Source organism: Ambystoma mexicanum, chromosome 11, assembly GCF_040938575.1.
Source record: "Ambystoma mexicanum isolate Mex_15411 chromosome 11, UKY_AmexF1_1, whole genome shotgun sequence".
Classification (NCBI taxonomy): domain Eukaryota; kingdom Metazoa; phylum Chordata; class Amphibia; order Caudata; family Ambystomatidae; genus Ambystoma; species Ambystoma mexicanum.
The window spans coordinates 1185962072-1185979432 of record NC_090934.1 but is presented as its reverse complement, the minus strand read 5'-3'; the positions used below and the strand labels follow the sequence as shown (position 1 = coordinate 1185979432).

Here is a 17361-nt window from a genome sequence, read left to right as displayed (position 1 = left end):
ATGGGAACGATTCAGTTCAACAACCTCATCTTCAGAGATGCCAAGAAGTGAGCACGGACATAATCCGGAAGTTCAGCATCTCCCACTGAGCTAGGAATCCCACACACTCTAATGTTATTCTGCCTGGATATGTTTTCAATGTCCTTCTGTTTAGCTTCAAGCGCATCACACTTCTGCCTCAGATCCACCAAACACTGGGCTGTTTCTGTGGCCTTGGTTTCCCTAATGCAGTGCCCCGCCTCGACTACTCTCCCATCCAGTGAAGTGACCGTAGAGGTAAGATCGGCCATACTATTCTGGAACTCCTGATTCTTTTCACCAAGTAAATACACCCAATCAGGGCCAGTGGCCGGGCGGGCCATATCCTACACAGAGTCACCTGGACTGTGCACCTGAGGCACTGCCATGCAGGCCTTCCTAGATTTGTCCTGGCCCTGTTGCATCGAGGCTATGCCGCTTCTGCAAGGGTTTTTCCACTGCTATGACATCATGTAGCACCACTGGACACCCCCAAACAGGGGCGGTAAGCCAGAAACATTGGATGCCAATCTCTTTGGCCAGGGAGCTCACCAGCAATTGCTCACATTCTCCCAGCACCCGATGGCGACCTCACACCCACCAACACCTCAGCATAAGCACTGGTAATTGTGATGTGGGGGGGATGAAAACTGGATCACCATATCCATCAACCCCGGGTAGTGCCAGCTCTCCTCCGCCTTGAGCATCAGTCTCTCACCGGCAGCTTCTGCAGACAACATACATAGACCCCAGGAATCCACGCAGACGCAGCCTCACCACCACAACCAGACCACCATGGTCGCAGCTGCCATCTTGATATCGGCATGCACAGCGCGCCTTGCAAGCGGGAGTGAAATCCTCTCCCGAGCAGTCATCCGGTAGGCTTCCACTTACAGTGTGCTTGGCCCCTTCCCAAGTCTGCTCATCACCATTCTAACGGGCCATAGAACCAGCAACACACACTGTCGGGCTCGGTACTGCACGGAGGCCATCAGAGAGGCCTCCGCACATGAGCTCCCTCAGGCCACATCCCTACTTATGTTATTTTGCTTTATAAAAAGTATGTTATATGTTTCTGGCAGCAGTGGACAGTGAACCTAAAGGTTGTCACACAATGTTTTTCTAAGATTCCATTTTGCACACTGTGTCAGTGAATGATTGCACAAAGTATGTACCGTGCTTCCGGTCAAGTCGTCCAAGGTTTTCCTATCCCATAAATGTCTGTTGTAATATTGCTCCCACCTATATTTTCTTTGTTGTGTGCAAGAACAAATATTCTGCATGAACTTAGTGGTTTGCCAAATAGGACTTGAAATGGGTGTATGTGCCCATAAGTAAGGATATTCCTTCTCAGACCATGGGTTGGTCCTCACCAGTTCAATTGAAGGTCTAGTACTGTAGTGGACAGTATCCTGTGATTAGAAAAACCAATCCCACAATCCCAGGGAAGCATATAGCACACAACCTTAGCATACAGTTCTCATTTCTGCAAATCTCTCTTCATGTGTGTTGTGCTTGTTCTCACCTTAGCAAAATGAACGGTCTAGAGCAGAGGCTGGCTATGGTTGATGGAAGTTGTAATCAAAAACCTCTGGAAAGCCAAATGTTGCAGACCCCTGGTCAAGAGATATGACACTACTGCTGTGAACACAGATTACGATGCAGGCTGAATGGACAAGATTGAAATGTACTTGTCAAAAACAGCCATGCCACAGGATCAAAGCTGATCGTCTGAGCTGATTACTGTACAGGTTATCTTGGCATGTGTTATATGTTGTATACGAAATGAGTGTCCCTCACTGCTTTGAAACTGGCAGGCATATGGTCCCTTACAAGGTGTGATTGTACCACTTTTTCACTCACAAAAATACTTCAATGCAGTTTCAACAAGCCACTACATACACTATGTATTTGATCCATATATAAATCATATATATGTTTATGTTCCACTCTTTGGGGATAATATGAACACAGAATAGCAGTCTTGCACAGGAACCCCAATCACATGAAACGTATTGTGGTTCACCCACAGAGTTATCTGATCTGACATGTTTGCATTCACCTATCATTGCTATGCATAAAATGTGCATTATAGAATTTGCACAATATGATAGACTATGGTATGTAAAAAGTCTACGCCATTTCATTTTGTTAAATGCAGACACTGACGAACTTTATTTTATATATTATACACGTAGGGCATAGGAGGATTTGATGATTGAAATAGGTCTTTAATGGCAATAACACAGTCAAGAGTTTTAGGAAAACCACACGCCCGTTCAATTAAATTAGCTACTTAGTTGGGTGATAATGGCAGACTTTGGAAGACTTTCTTTTTGTGGTCTATTTTTTGGTAATAGTGCTGCACGTCATTTAAATCTGGTTTTAAGGTCAAGGCTCTTCCATTGCCATCACCATTGAGACCAGATAGTACACAAAATCAAAGTGCATTTGTTTGATATTTGGCTTGGCTACCCACTCTTTCCTTAGGTTTGTGAAGCCCAATCCTTAACACAATTCTCTACTACCACCCTTTCCGAGTGCATCACCACCAGTTCTTGCCTATGCCCACCCATCTTTTCATTGTGTGCAACACTGCTAAGCGTGTCCTCGCCTCCATGTCAAGGATGCTAAAATGCAACCTTTGGAGAAGGTATTTGAGATATGTTACAGAACCATTCTAAATCCTGTATGGCAAAATTCTGAAAGGCCATTCAAACCTCTGATCAGCCCCATGTCACTTAAAATCTTCAAAAGGCTTGGCTTGAAGAAGTTCAATCGATGTTACAAAACTATGTTTCTCCATCACAGTAGCGGAAGTATATTCTGTAACCTGGACTACCACTGAGCTTCACATTTTTTAAGTGTGCAAGTCCTGGAAATGATAAGTGCAATACTTTGCACTAAACCCATGACCATCCCCTGCCAACCAAAGCCTTTTTGCTGCGAAAGCATTGCCCGGTGCTACCTGTTTTTGTTGCTATGCCTCATCTATTGTAGGGAATAGGTGTTGGGCCCAACCCGCCAACCTCGTAATACCGTTTCCGCCGCCTGATATCCCGGTGCCACTGGGACATCACAAGTCGCAGCGGCCCGGGATGTCAGGTGGCAGGAACTGCAAGTCCCCATTCCTGTGGAGTCCCACAGGTGCTGGTGCTTCTCTGAGAAACATGCATGCAGGGGCCATACTCCCGGCAGGTCAGACATGCCGGAATATCTGGCCCCTGCAGGCATTCTCGAAGTCTGGCGGTCTGGAAAGGGTGCCGGTACGTTGCTACTGGCACCCTTATTTCCAGACCGACAGACTTAAAATGAGGCCCATTGTTTGGTATCTGAAACATGAGTTCTTTAACATGAACTGTAGTTCATAAAAGCTCCAAAAGTTGAGATTTATGAGAATGTTGACCCGCTAAAAAAAGTGCATATGAAGTTAGCAGATTGCCTGCTGCAATATTTTCAAGGAGTGGTGAACGGACCATGAAGGCTGTAGTATTCCTCCTCATTGGTACCTTGAATTTTTTAGTTAGCTGCGATTAAATTTTTCTTAAAATCAGTCATTGGTTTGCCACAAGTAGTACCGTGAGTGAATGTGGTGCATTTCAGCATCTGTAAAATATACAGCAGGCAGCTCGCAAACACAATAGTTTTAAGTTCCCGCACAATGCCCTCATTTGGCAATTCACGTTCTTCAGCCTCTAACATAATTGTATTTTCTTCGACACTGTGGTCTGGGTCCAGTTATCTATAATCTGAAATGTCCTGAAGCTCTTCTGTAGCTTCAAAAATTTATCATTTTTGTGCATGTGATGTAATCGGTGATTATGGGGAAAAACTTGCTGTATCATGCACATCTGTCTTTGAAGGTGTTGATTGCAAAAGATATCCATTGGCTCTGAATTCTGTACCTCTTCTGTTATTAATGGCATCTGAGGAGGATACATTTAAGAGTAGCAATGGTATTTTCTCACCTTCCACATGTCCACTGCACATAGGCCTCCTTCATGGGTACATTGCTTGATGGGTTTGATTGCTGCAACATGACTTCTTCCCAAATCTCTGTCATTTAACAGCCTGCATCCCTTGTTGTGGTCTGCGTTTTCCTGTCCTCTTTCTTAAAACTCTGAAAGTAATAAAACTGAAAAGGGTGTTTTTAACATAGAAATGATACTTTATGAAAAATGCTAAACAAGTAATTCAACAGTGGAAGCATGCTGAAAAGGGCACGCTTTCCCTAAGAAGTGATTTAAATAGTGGCAGCGATATTTCTTTGAAACTCACCCTTGTTTTTTAGTGCAATGGGTCTGAACAATAGAACCTCCGTCGCAATCTCAGTCTACAAATGTAAAAATAGAAAATAATTAGACAAATATCTGAAGTATATGACTTTCTTGGTTTCTTGTGTACATCTGCACAGAACAGACACAAAGAGAACTATTTAGGTGCAGATTCCTCATTTGTCTGAAAATAGTTTATAGAACTTTTACAAATTCAGAATACATAAACCATTTTTTTAATTTTTTTATTGTGCATTAGCCCATTTTTTTTTACTTTTCACACATTCTAACACAAAAAGCAAAAGAAAAGGAAAACAATTTAAAACAATTTACACCATAAAAAGTGAAGATAAAGAAGGAAAGAAAAAAAACAAGGAGTAAACAACATAGTTACAACTATTAACAAATCGCAATTCTTAATAACCGTCCAAATTTAAATCTCTTAAAATTCTGACCACTTCTGTGGTCAAGAATATTTAATTGCCAGATGATAATCTGAGCCAAAATTCATTCGTTTCTAACCACTGAACATCATGAACAAATCTTTGAAGTCGAGCGACTCTCACTCCCAGGTGCCTGCACACCTAGATAACAAATATTTTATCGTTTTATGTTCTTTAGCATCACATTTATCACAACAATCACCAGAAGACTTTGTCTCTAACAGATCGAATTTCTAAAGTAGGCAGTATGTTCAAACTGAATCTTGGAAAGAGATTCCTTGATCTCGGGTCTGGGTATTTAGTCAAATAGGGGGGTAAAATCGCCCTATTTTTACCCATAGTAGAAAATGATATTGACAACTTAGCCCTCCTCATCTTTTCTCCTGTTTCTAACCAACCCCAACTTTTCAGCCGCTCTTTTACTTTTTTTGGATTTTGTATGAGGAGTTCCAATGTGCAGTCTGAGTTAATCAATAACTCTGAGCATCTGCACTTTAATTTTTCAAGGAACCAGTTACTATTACAATGCATTAGGAGGGACAAGTCCTTGTATAGTGAACACTTTGGAGGATCCAAGAGCGACCTGTACAAGGAAATAATTTCCACTCCAACCACAATCTTAGGGAGGAGAGGCCCAATTCGTATCTGAGGGACTCAATAGGAACACAATTCGGGAGGGATAATGTTTTTTTTCCAAAGGTTTGACTCTATAATATCCCAATTCAAATGCATCAAGAGCAAATTTGTATCCATACCGAACAGAATGACTGGAACCATCTTTCCTAGATAAAATTTCACCAATGGCAATATTGAAAATTTACAAAACCTTGTTCTTATCCTTGTCATCTGAGCCCCCAACTTAATAATTTTTAAACTAATATTTTCAAGTAGATGGATTTTCGTTGGGTATGACTTAATTGTTGATCCCAAATAGATCAGCTCAGAGACAACATCTATGGGAAGGTGGTCCAGCTCCCATGAATTATTCTTAATTCTTCTGTTCGGATGTTTGAATATCAGGATTTTTTGGGATTTATCATGAGATCGTTGTTTTGGGCATAGGCCTCCAAGGTGGACAACAGACGTTGGAGTCCGAACTGAGAGTGATCCAGTACCACCACATCATCCGCGTATGCCAACCAGCTTATTTTAGTTGAGCCGAAGCGCGGTGATACTAGACCACTCTCGTTTAAATTTCGATCGAGGTCGGCCATAAAGAGGATAAAAAGCAAAGGCGCTATTAAGCAACCCTGACGAACCCCTCTATCCACCCGTATTGTTCCAGATAGTAGGCCCGCCCTGGATAATCTAACTCTCATCTTGGTATTTTGATGTAATTCAATCAAAGTAGATTAGAGGGAACCCCCCAGGCATGCAATTGCTTCCACAAGAAACACCTATTGACAGTGTCAAAGGCTTGGGAGAGGCCAATAAATGCCCCAAAAAGAGGCAAGCCACCCTTGTGGCGAGAATCTAGAGTTCAAACAACTGAGAACCAAACCATTAAGGGAGGAGGATAGTCCCTTACTGAAACCGGTTTTCTGTTTTGGTATGATTCCATTTAATTTAGTCCATTCCTCCAACTCCCTTAATATTAGTCTGACAAAGATTTTGCTGTCAGCATCTAGTAGCGAAATTGGTTGATAATTAGAGGCCAAAAGTCTATCCCCTTTTTTATAAATCAGGATCATGATTGAATTTTTCCACGATTTTGGCAGTTCTTTTAGCGTGATTATTTTATCCAATAGTAATTTAAGTACCTGAGCCCACAACGCTGAGTTCATTTTCAGGGTCCAGTTACTAAGAAATCATGTAAAGACAGCCACCAACAATTCCAGTACAGATTTACGATCATCCAACTCGAACCAGATTTGCGACGCAACAACATACGCATACTAGGAATACCGGAGGCGGCTTGCACTGGCCCCACAGAGACATTTGTTGAAGATTTGCTTAAGTCTGTATTCGATCACACACAATTCTCCCCACAATTCTTAGTTGAACGTGCACACAGAGTCCTGGCCCCAGCCCCTAAACCCGGTGCTCCTCCACGCACTATGCTTGTATGACTGCTCAATTGCAGAGACACAGATGTAATCCTTTGTCTAGCACGGGAGAAAGGTGCGTTGTACCATTAGTCATCAGAAATCCATATCTACCCAGACTTCTCGGCAAACGTACAAGCACTCCGGAAATCATACGACCCTGTGAAGAAATTATTGCGAATCAGACAGGTGCCGTATGCTTTAATGTTCCCCGCTAAATTGCGGATCCAGCACGGGGGCCAAGCACATTTCTTTGAGACTCGTACTGAGGAAGCGGCATACATAGAGGCTTTGATCTCCATCCCCCTTCGTCAGCGAGACCACAACCGCAACCACGGCCCTCGTCCTGCCAGAGATGGAGTGGACAACATGGAAAATTATTGATGCCTGAATCGATTACTGTCCCCCTGTTATGAAAACGTACATTTAAGATTATCACGCATACGGCTGGGACCGTCCGCAGTATCTGCAGCCAGCTACTGGATCGCGGCCGCTATTCATAGTACTCCCTTGTGGAATCCCACAATTTGCTTGCGGTACATCGTCAAGTTGGGGGAGATGATGTGGGTGGGGGGGGGGTGGTGTGTATTCTAGTTGGGGTTAAAGACTTCCATTTACACAAAAAATGAATGGATTTGGTTAAGTGTTCAACAATGTTTAAGAGTTCAATCAAAACAGGTGCAGGCTATTTCCCTAGTACACATCACAATGACATTGTTCTTGCCCTGTTAGCGAGGCAAATGTATGTACTGCAGCTGGCAAGTCAGCACGGTTGACAAGATCCCCTTCCTTACTTGGAATGTTCGTGGTCTAAACAACCCTATTAAAGCGAGGAAAATATTGTCATATATTAATCGTATTGGTCCAAAGGTCTTAATGTTGAAGGAAACTCACTCCCAAGGTATTCTCAATGTACGTTTTGCATCCAGTTGGGGGAACCAACAAGGCTACACAGATTAGTCATCTCAGGCCAGGGGGGTTATGACACTGATACACCGGTCACCGCCCTTCCATGAAAGCATGTGGTGCATAGATCACCTAGGTCGATATGTAATACTGTGGGGCAGGCTCGCAGGGATGACTCTGAATACTATTGGCAAATAGCAGAATTGCTGGGAGGACCTCGCTCCCTGATTTTGTGGGGAGGGGACCCAAACACGATCCTGGACTGTGCAATTGACAGCTCTAGTGCTACTCAGCGGGACCTGACTAGCGCATGCCGAATGATATGGCAAATTATTCAACATACAGATCTGGTGGACGTGTGGTGGGCACGTAACCCGAGTACTAAGGAGTATACCTACTACTCATCGGTGCATGATGCGCATTCCAGAATCGATTATTGGTTGATCTCAGTGACACTAATGGCCCAAGTACAAGATTGTAAAATATACCCTAGAACAATATCCAACCACTCTCTGGTTACCCTAACAATAACATGGGCTGGCCCTCATTCCCCCCACCCCCCATGGAGAATGCCGCCTTCGTGCCTTCTAGACCCATTGTTCCTCTCGACGCAGCAGATGGGCGTCTCTGACTTTTTTGAGAGAAATTAGGATTCTGTACCCCATTATGCTACTGTCTGGGAAGCGTTCAAGGTGTGGCTGCGAGGTGAGGTGATCTCAATCTCCTTCGGTCGCTTGAGAGAGACTCATAGGGAGTTGGACAGGGTGGAGAGGGACCTTAGACAACTAGAAAAGTAATACAGCACCTCACACAATAGGGCGCTACTGGGCCTCATTAAGGGCAACCTACTGCGGTTCTTGGATTTAGCCGATAAAGAGTTACGGTTGATGACCCGTACCGTCCAGGCAAGGAGAAACGGGGAAGCAGACAGGCCAGGCCACTTCCTCGCGATTGCTATCCATTCTGAAACAGGGCCACAACACGTCACCAGAATTATGGGCAAGAATGGTAGCATATTAACCACTCAGGACAAAATCAATTACAAATTCCAGCAATACTATAAAACACTATATACCAACTGTGACATGTGTACTGAGGCGGAGCTGGCAATCTACCTAAACGATATCCCTCTCCAATCCCTATCCGATGAGGCGCAGCTTGTACTCAACAGCCCAATCATGGTAGGTGAGATAGCCGAAGCCATAATGGCCCTCCCATCGGGGAAGGATCCCGGCCTTGACGGTATAGGAATCGAAGTGTACAAGGAGCTTCGTCAAACTCTGGCGCCCAAACATTTAAAGGTCTGGGAAGAGTCCTTGCAGCTTGGGGGGCTCCCCCCATCACTTTCTGAAGCCATCATCACAGTGTTGTTGAAACCGAACAGACCAGCTTCAGACACGGCCTCATATAGGCTGTTATCTTTAACTAACACCAATACTAAAATATTTGCCGAAACCATTTCTGCCCGGCTTCTCTCTTTTATGCCAACACTGATTCACCCGGATCAATCCGGATTCATCCCAGGACGGTCGACAGAGTTTCACCTGCGCAGACTCTTCTGCATCATAGCTCAAATAGATCCAAGGGCCAAGGCCATGGCTGCCTCGTTGTATGCTGAGAAGGCCTTTGACTCTGTCTCTTGGCAATTCATTTTCACAGTCCTCCAGAGGATGAAACTGGGTGATGAATTCATCAAATTCACAAAATTACTCTATACTAACCCAAGAGCCAGAGTGTGCGCTAATAGTGAGTTGTCTGCCCCCTTTCAGTTAGGTCGCTGCACAATACAGGGCTGCCCATTCTCCCCTCTTCTTTTTGCTATGACAATCAAACCTCTGGCCTGTATAATACGATTAAAAAATAGCCACAGAGGTCTTCACATAGCTGGTCCTCCGCAAATTATATCGTTTTACGCTGACGGCACTCTGTTGTATATCCATAACCCAGAACAAAATATGGCTCCCTTATTAGAGGAGTCCTGTCGGTTTACAACATATTCAGGATATTGTTTCAATTAAGCTAAATCAGAGCTATTCCCATTGACGGAGGGGACACAGATCCCGGCCGACTTGATGGGGTTCAGATGGGTCCCCAATAAATTAAAATACCTGGGTGTACTGGTGTCCCGAACACATTGCTCCTTACTTGCAGACAACTATGAAGCCTATTTGGACTCTGGCTGTGAGCCTGGTTCCCTATGTCGTTGTACGGCAAACTCTCAATGCTTAAAATTATTATAGTACCAAAGTTGCTATATTACTTCTGCAATATTCCGATATGACCGAGTTGCGCCTTCTTTGACAAACTGCGCTCAATTGCAATCAAATACACATGGGGATCGGGAACTCTGCGTATGAAATGGGAGGGGCTGGACGAGCAATTTGTACAAGGAGGCCTGATAGCGCCCAACTTTGAGCTTTACATTATTGTGTCACAGGCTTAGTATGCGGGTTACTGGTATTCTACAGGTGATACCCCACTACACCTAGACCTAGCAGGCCAACACCATGATTCATGTTCATTCGACCCGGTCAGCACAACTGTCAATACCTGATCGAGATTCTTTAAGAGGTTGGGAGTCGAGACACTGCATTGTTGGCTGGTCCCATTGTGGGGATGCCCACAGCTACCTCCGACTTATGATAAACATATCCAAACATGTAGGACACAGGAGGAGAGATGTTGCTCCGTGACCTTTTCCCTGATGGGAAATTCGTCACTCTCAAAGATTTCACAGCTAAATTGAGAAATAACCTAAGTAGGACACTACAATACTTTAGAATGCATGCAGCATTCCGTCGCAGATGGCCCTCCTTTCCCCAAGAGCCGACCACCTACACATTGGTAGAAATTATTTTGCCTACCTTCCCCAAGAGCCGACCACCTACACACTGGTAGAAATTATTAAAACCCCAGAAGACTAGTCTCTAGACTGTATAAAGAGTGCCAGGCCAACCAACTAACCAACAATGGCGCCAACGGGAAATGGGAAAGGGATCTAGGGATTACAATATGAGAGGAGCGATGACTGCGTTGGTGCCGATTGACAAAATAATTCTCCCTGGATATCTGCTTTAGGCTAATACAATTTAAGGTATTAAATCAATTGCACTATACACCCGCACATATCGCAAGATTTGCACCAGCCACAAGTGGCGAGTGCGAAAAAGGCAACGTGACACCAGCAGATTCCCTTCATACGTACTGCAGATGTCCACCTATCTCCCGGTTCCGGCAGTCAGTGGCAGATGTCTTAAGTAACATTATAGAAATTCCCCCTGTATTGTGACCTCTTAAATACCTGCTGGGAGATATTGGGAATGTCCCTGTTAAGATTCGCAGACTTTTCAACCTGGGTTGCCTAATCGCCAAAAAATATATTCTGAAGTACTGGACATCTAGAGCAGCCCCAAGTGTTGAGGAGTGGCTCAGGGATCTGACCTATGCAAATGACAGGGAGGAATGCTATATTCCAATGGTTGTACCGGTTTGTAGACCCAAGGACATATGCAGTCCATTTTGTGATTTCCTACAGAATACGAGCACTGAACAGTAAGATCTACAGTGATACCAATGGTTCATGTTATGTCATTGTTTTCTTGAAAGCTGCACCAAAACTTTATGCTGATACACTATGTTATAATTTGCTCGCCCGATTATGTACTTTGTGGTTACATGTCTGAGACTGCACTAAATAAAGTTTACAAAAAAAACAAAGGCATACGCTTATTGAACAAACACATGGTACGACTACCTACCTAGTTAAGAATTAGCCCATCGATCACCGTTCGGAGACAACCCCCATATTTGGAGTACTCACCATCAGCTGCCTACAAAGGAAATACATCACTCTGAGTCTCCCATACTACGCGATTGCGATGAGCGGATCAGAACAGCAACCTACAGGATCAATGTTATTATGTCTGTTTACAGAACCCATTGAGAGAACAGATATTTCTGCTAATATTTGGAATAATTGTGAAACCCATACTTTGATATGTCAGCCAATTATCAGCTTTACCATCGAAAGAAACTTGGTACCAGAATTGTTTTTTATGGAGGGTGGCTTCCTAAATGTCATTTATACATTCTGTCCTATATGTTCCTTAATATCCAGGTCATTCATTAATATTTTCCAATGCCTGCTTATCATTTTCTTAATTTGGTGAGAGTTAGTGTGGTATGTTGTTATACATCTAATTGGTTGTGTATGATCTTTCTCTTTATTCCGTTTCAAAAATACAGCGACACCATTTCTCTTAAAAGCCTTCTTACAGCCCATGTTCATGACATGCCTGGGATACTTTCTTTTTTCAAATCTTCTGATTGTTTCTCTAGAACATTTTAGGCATTCTGATTATGTTGTGCTGTTGCATTTCATGCTTATAAATTCACCATAGTGTATACTTTTATCAATAATTTGGGGTGAGAGCATCTGCATCCAATATGGTATTAGTACTTGTGTCTTTGTGGTGTGTAGTACTTTGTAACATGTTACCTTGAACTGAAACCTTATCATTCAAATAAACAATTTCTATATAGCTGTGGTGCTGTTAGTTTGATGTTCTATGGGCTATCATTAAGTATTTGTATACATTGTTGAGTAGTGCCTTCCCAAATTATGAATACATCATTTATAAATCTGCACCACAGAGCTACCTTATTGATGTCGTTTGACACTTTTGCCACTATAAATAGCTCTTCTTCCCACACACCCATAATTAAATTGGCATATGAGGGTGCTAATGTTGTTCCCATTACTGTTCCTTAACATTGAAGACAGTATTTTCCATGAAATGTAAATGCATTATGTTCCAAACAAATTTGTAACATTCCGATTATCATTAGTGAGAGAACTCTTAAAGTAGCTGATTTCATTGAGATAGTGTTTCGCTTTTTGTATTCCTCTGTTGTGTCTTATACTTATATTTAGGGACACCACATCCAGTGTGGCCAGCATGTAATTTGCTTTCCATAGTGTTTCTGATATTTTTGTAATGAAATGAAGATAGATGACTTCTCTATATGCACTTAACTATGACACAAATATAGGAAATGATACAAGGCTTTGTGTGTCCTGAAGAAAGCCTTGTATCATTTCCTATATATGTATTAGTGACAGTAAAGCCTTTTTTCTGTGTTCAAACTACAAGGCTGGAAACAGATCTAGACTGTCGACACCTTGTCGTTCTTTGTGGGGACTGATGCATATATGAAGTTCAAAGAAATGCATGAAAATAAGTCACCCACAGGTTACTAACATCACCCTTATTTTGTGTCATAGTTAAGTGCATATAGAAAAGTCATCTATCTTCTCTGAAAACACCCTGGTAGGCTAAAGTCACGATCACACATGAAATGTATTCTTGATCTTTCATCTGTTCTCTTTTGTTAGTTCTCATGACCAGGTGGTCTGAGTTTTATTACATGCGCTTTTGAATACATTTCTACATTTCCTATTTTTCTATATACCCGACCTTCCTCATCTTTGACATATGCTTATGAAGATGGTACCCCACTCTGTCTGTTAACTGTAAGTCCCCAGTTGATGCAACATCTAAGGGTAGCTATTTGGGACTTTCTCTTGTTGCTCATAATATTTTATATAGCCTTTATTTCATTTAGAATCATCTCAATCTTTTTTTTAGAATATCTGACTAGGATCTCTAGGAATTTAAATAAATAGTTGTTAGTAGTTTCCCCACTATTCTGTTAATATTTAGGGGTCCGGATTTTCATAAGAAGGAATAGTGAGGATACAGAGTTCTTGTGTGCTCCGTTTTGTATCAATATCATTCTACAAGGAAGTTGCCTCCCACCATTTGCCGGTTCCTTGTTTATATAGTTTCTCCGATTTATACATTTTCTGTTGGACTGTTTTGTTAGAAAGATCCAATGTTGATGATTTGTAATGTTCCATGTCGATAACTTGTTATTGAATAATGGAGATTCCTCTGCCATTCTTTAAGCTTCATAACATGCCATATCGATATAGTATATTTTGCTTTAAGGTAAGTTATTTTATGGAATGAGGTGTTCGTTTTTGTCCTAAATATATTTAGCTTCAATGTTCACTTTTCTGATTTTATCCCCTCTCAATGACTCAGACATGTTTAATCACGAGTTGTGGGAATGAATCCCATTTTCCATTCATAAGCATTAAACTTGGTGCTGTGTAATGTGCGTTAAGAGGCAGAACTTCACTTACCTCTAGTTTGCTGCAGTTTCTCTGAATCACTATGTTGCAGCATTTAGCTTCACTCATGCAATCCTCTGATTGCCCTCCAGGTCTACTGCTCTGTTCCCTTCTTCGTATTTGCCTCCTCTTCGCCCCATTTGTTCGGGATGCGCATTGCGATTAAAAATGATTATAGGTGCTGGCCACCCGGAGAAGCGGTACGCGTTTTATTATGTTTCTAAAATATTATGAACTATCACACAGCTCCACCATCCATGTGTGAAATCATTTTCTTTATTGTAGCAAAAAGTATGGCATTATGACACGTTTCACCCACACAGGTTTCTTCAGATAAACAAACTTACAAAAAAGAGTTCTTAAAAAACCATAATGTTCATTATACTCATTTCATATTGATCACAAATGTTTGCTTTCACAGGTGCCAACTTGGAGTGTAGTGCAATCCCAGTTTAGAGAACCTACCTTCTCATAAATGTAAAAGCAACCTTGAATAGCATACCTGCATGCCAATTGAGGAGCTGATGCTCCTGTGAAATTACTAGCCATCACAGTCTCCTCCTGAGGACAGGAAATCAAATGAGAAATGTGGCAAAGGCGTACAAAAGACACAAAGAAATTGGATGGGGCAATACACTCCACTAGGCATAGACGCTACCCCCACCGATATTAGTGACGCTCATTATTAACCGCAGAGATGGTCCTCCCTGAGAGGCATACCTGTGCTCTATGAGATGCGACGGAGGGTGCTGTGAAAGTGCTGATCGTCCTGGTCTCCTCCTATGGCAACACATTAAATGGGCCAAGACACCGTTATGACACAAGCAAATGTGATTGAGTCATACTTTCTACTAGTAGTGTCCATGACTATCAAGACAAATATTAGCAACATATCTGCTATCATTTGTAACCCACTAAACCAAATTAGCACTAATGAAAAAAGCAATCATGACTGCCATACATGCGTTGAGTGCAAGGTGTCGAAGGGTGACCAAAAAGCAATGGCTGAACATGTCTTTTTCTGCGGGCAAGAAATTAAAGGAGCCATGGCAAAGGCGCAGTTATGACACAAGCAAATGAGATGGGTCAATAAATTTGACTGTACATAGACACTATTCTGACCGATATTATTGACATGCATGCTCTCAATTGTAACCCCACACACGGACCGTCCTAATGTACAAAGAGGCCCTGAGTATGAGTAGCATACCTGCGCTGCATGAGATGTGTTTGGGTGTGCTGCGAAATCACTGTATGTCATGGCCTCCTGATGGACATTTATGACACAAGCAAATCTGACGGGACAATACTTTCATACAAGGCCTAGACTTTACCAACACAGATATTAGTTATGTGCCACTAAACTAAAACAAATTCGATTAATGCACAATACTGTGATAGGCATTCATGTGTCCAGTGAAGTGTGTTGCTGCGTAAGGAAAACCGCACTGGACGAACCCTTTTCCTGCTGACAAGAAATTAAATGAGCAATGTGGCGAAGCAACTGTCATCACAGGAGTAAATGTATTAGGGCAATACATTGCACATAGCCTAGATAAAACAGAGACATATAATAGTGATATTGTTATGTTATGTTAAAGGTACTTATATAGCACACTGTGTCACCAACAGAGCTGGTCCCTAGGTGCTATGGCAGATCTGCAATCAAGAAGGAGGGCGGGTAGGGTTAGTCGTGTGGAGCGGGAGTAGAAGAGTGGGAGAGGTGGTGTGCTGATGGTGGCTTCAGCTCGGTATAGACCGAGTGCTGGGCTTTGGTGCAAATTTCCGATCGGGCGAGACCACGTGTGCTGTAGATGCTGTTTATGTGTTGTTGATGCGGTGTGGTAAAGTGCGTGCGAATTGCTGGGAGAGAGATGGTTGCGTGAGTTTTATGTGGGTTAAGTATGCAGAGATTTGAAGGTTGGGTTAGTGGGGTCTGTATCCTGATTCTGATATTTTGTTACCAAAAGCATGACCCCACCTAATGCACAAAGCAACCATGAGAGGCATAACTGTCTCCCTGTGATGTGTCGGATGGTGCAGTGTGTGACAGATGACTTAACAAGTATTCGCAGTCTCAAAGGTACTTCATCTGTTTTTATTAAAGACTTTGTGGGGCCTATGGCAGTCCCTCTCTCTCTCTCTCGCCCGCCTAGTGCAGAACATCCACTCTAGCCCAAGAGTCACTGACCCCAGATTAGCATCGACAGAAAGTTGAACCCTACGGTCTAGTTTTGTCTTCAGCTGGAGGTGATCATTTTGATCATTTAAAGGCTGACTGCCTCATCTCTCTAGACTCCTGCAGAGACTTCTTTACTCTCCCTCCTCTATCGAATGGTTAGTCTTGTCATGGAGAGTTGGGATAGTGCCTTGCAACTAGGCTGGTTGAGTCAGGCACTTTCTAACATGCTCACGCTGATTTTATATTTTCTACTCTCACTATTCCTCCACTCTGCCTAGCTCTTAGCACCAATATTCTGTCCTTTCAATGTTCTTACGCCTCCTAGGTCACGCCTTCACCCTTTGATCTTACCCATCTCCTTCCCCCACACTACCACTCACTCTTCCACACAACTGCTTCCTCCTCCCACAAAACTAAACACTCTTCTTTCACCCTATGCTCATCCACTGCACAATCACTCTGTACACTACCTTTTATAGACACTTGTCATGCACACTCACACTGCAGTACCACTTCCACTACCTAGCCAATACCTCACCTGTTCCACAATTCGACTTCACAATCTGCCGCTCCTTCCTTCCCTCCTGCTGTCTCTTGGTCATCCTCCAATTCTGACCTCACTCGAAAACCCCACACTTCCTGTTCCCAGTTTATAATCCCCTCCCCTTTCCAAGATTGAATGTCTTTCCCTGGCCAATCTAGCCATGGATTATCCATCCAGGACATGTGTGAAATGTGGAAAGACATAAGTAACAGGCTCATCCTGGCCCACTTCTTCCATGTTGGCTCACCGCATACTAGAGATGGTGGTCCATGTCCATGTTCCGGGCCTGGTTCCGTGGTGTCTCCCAGTAAATCTAACAGGAGAGGATACGCCCTTCTCCTTTGGTCCCTGGTGGTCTAAAGGGCATTTGGGTTTTTGTGTGGGCTGGCTTGCTCTATTCAGCAGCTCCTCACGATCCTCTGCGCTACTGAGTATGGAAGTGTCTTCTCACTTTCTGCTTCGTGACAGATTCTCTGGTGTGTTTCAGCCACAGAGTTTCTACTTCTTTTCCCGTTGGTGGTTATTGCCTCCCCTCCCCCCTCCCTCTCTCTCGCCCCCCCCACCCTTCCTCTCTCTCTCTCCAGCCGATCCCTGCAGCTGTCAGGTTGCAGGTTTGTCTTTAATTCTGATTCTGATGCAGGAGCTGTAAAATTAATAGAAAGATGCTGGCGAGTATCTGATAGAGAAGGCAAGGCTGGAGATAACTGTGGTCTGTATAAAAACATGCTGGAAATAGGGGGACAGGAATTGAGG

The 17361-nt window shown here is 43.1% G+C and overlaps 1 long non-coding RNA gene across 1 annotated transcript; it reads right to left on the bottom strand.

The window, feature by feature from the left end:
• Positions 1-2159: 2159 nt before the first annotated feature.
• LOC138504833 (uncharacterized) lies at positions 2160-4353 on the bottom strand. The gene is made up of 2 exons (XR_011280000.1): positions 4297-4353; positions 2160-4153 (listed from the first exon to the last, which is right to left on the bottom strand). It is a non-coding gene; the product is annotated as an uncharacterized lncRNA (long non-coding RNA).
• Positions 4354-17361: the final 13008 nt, after the last annotated feature.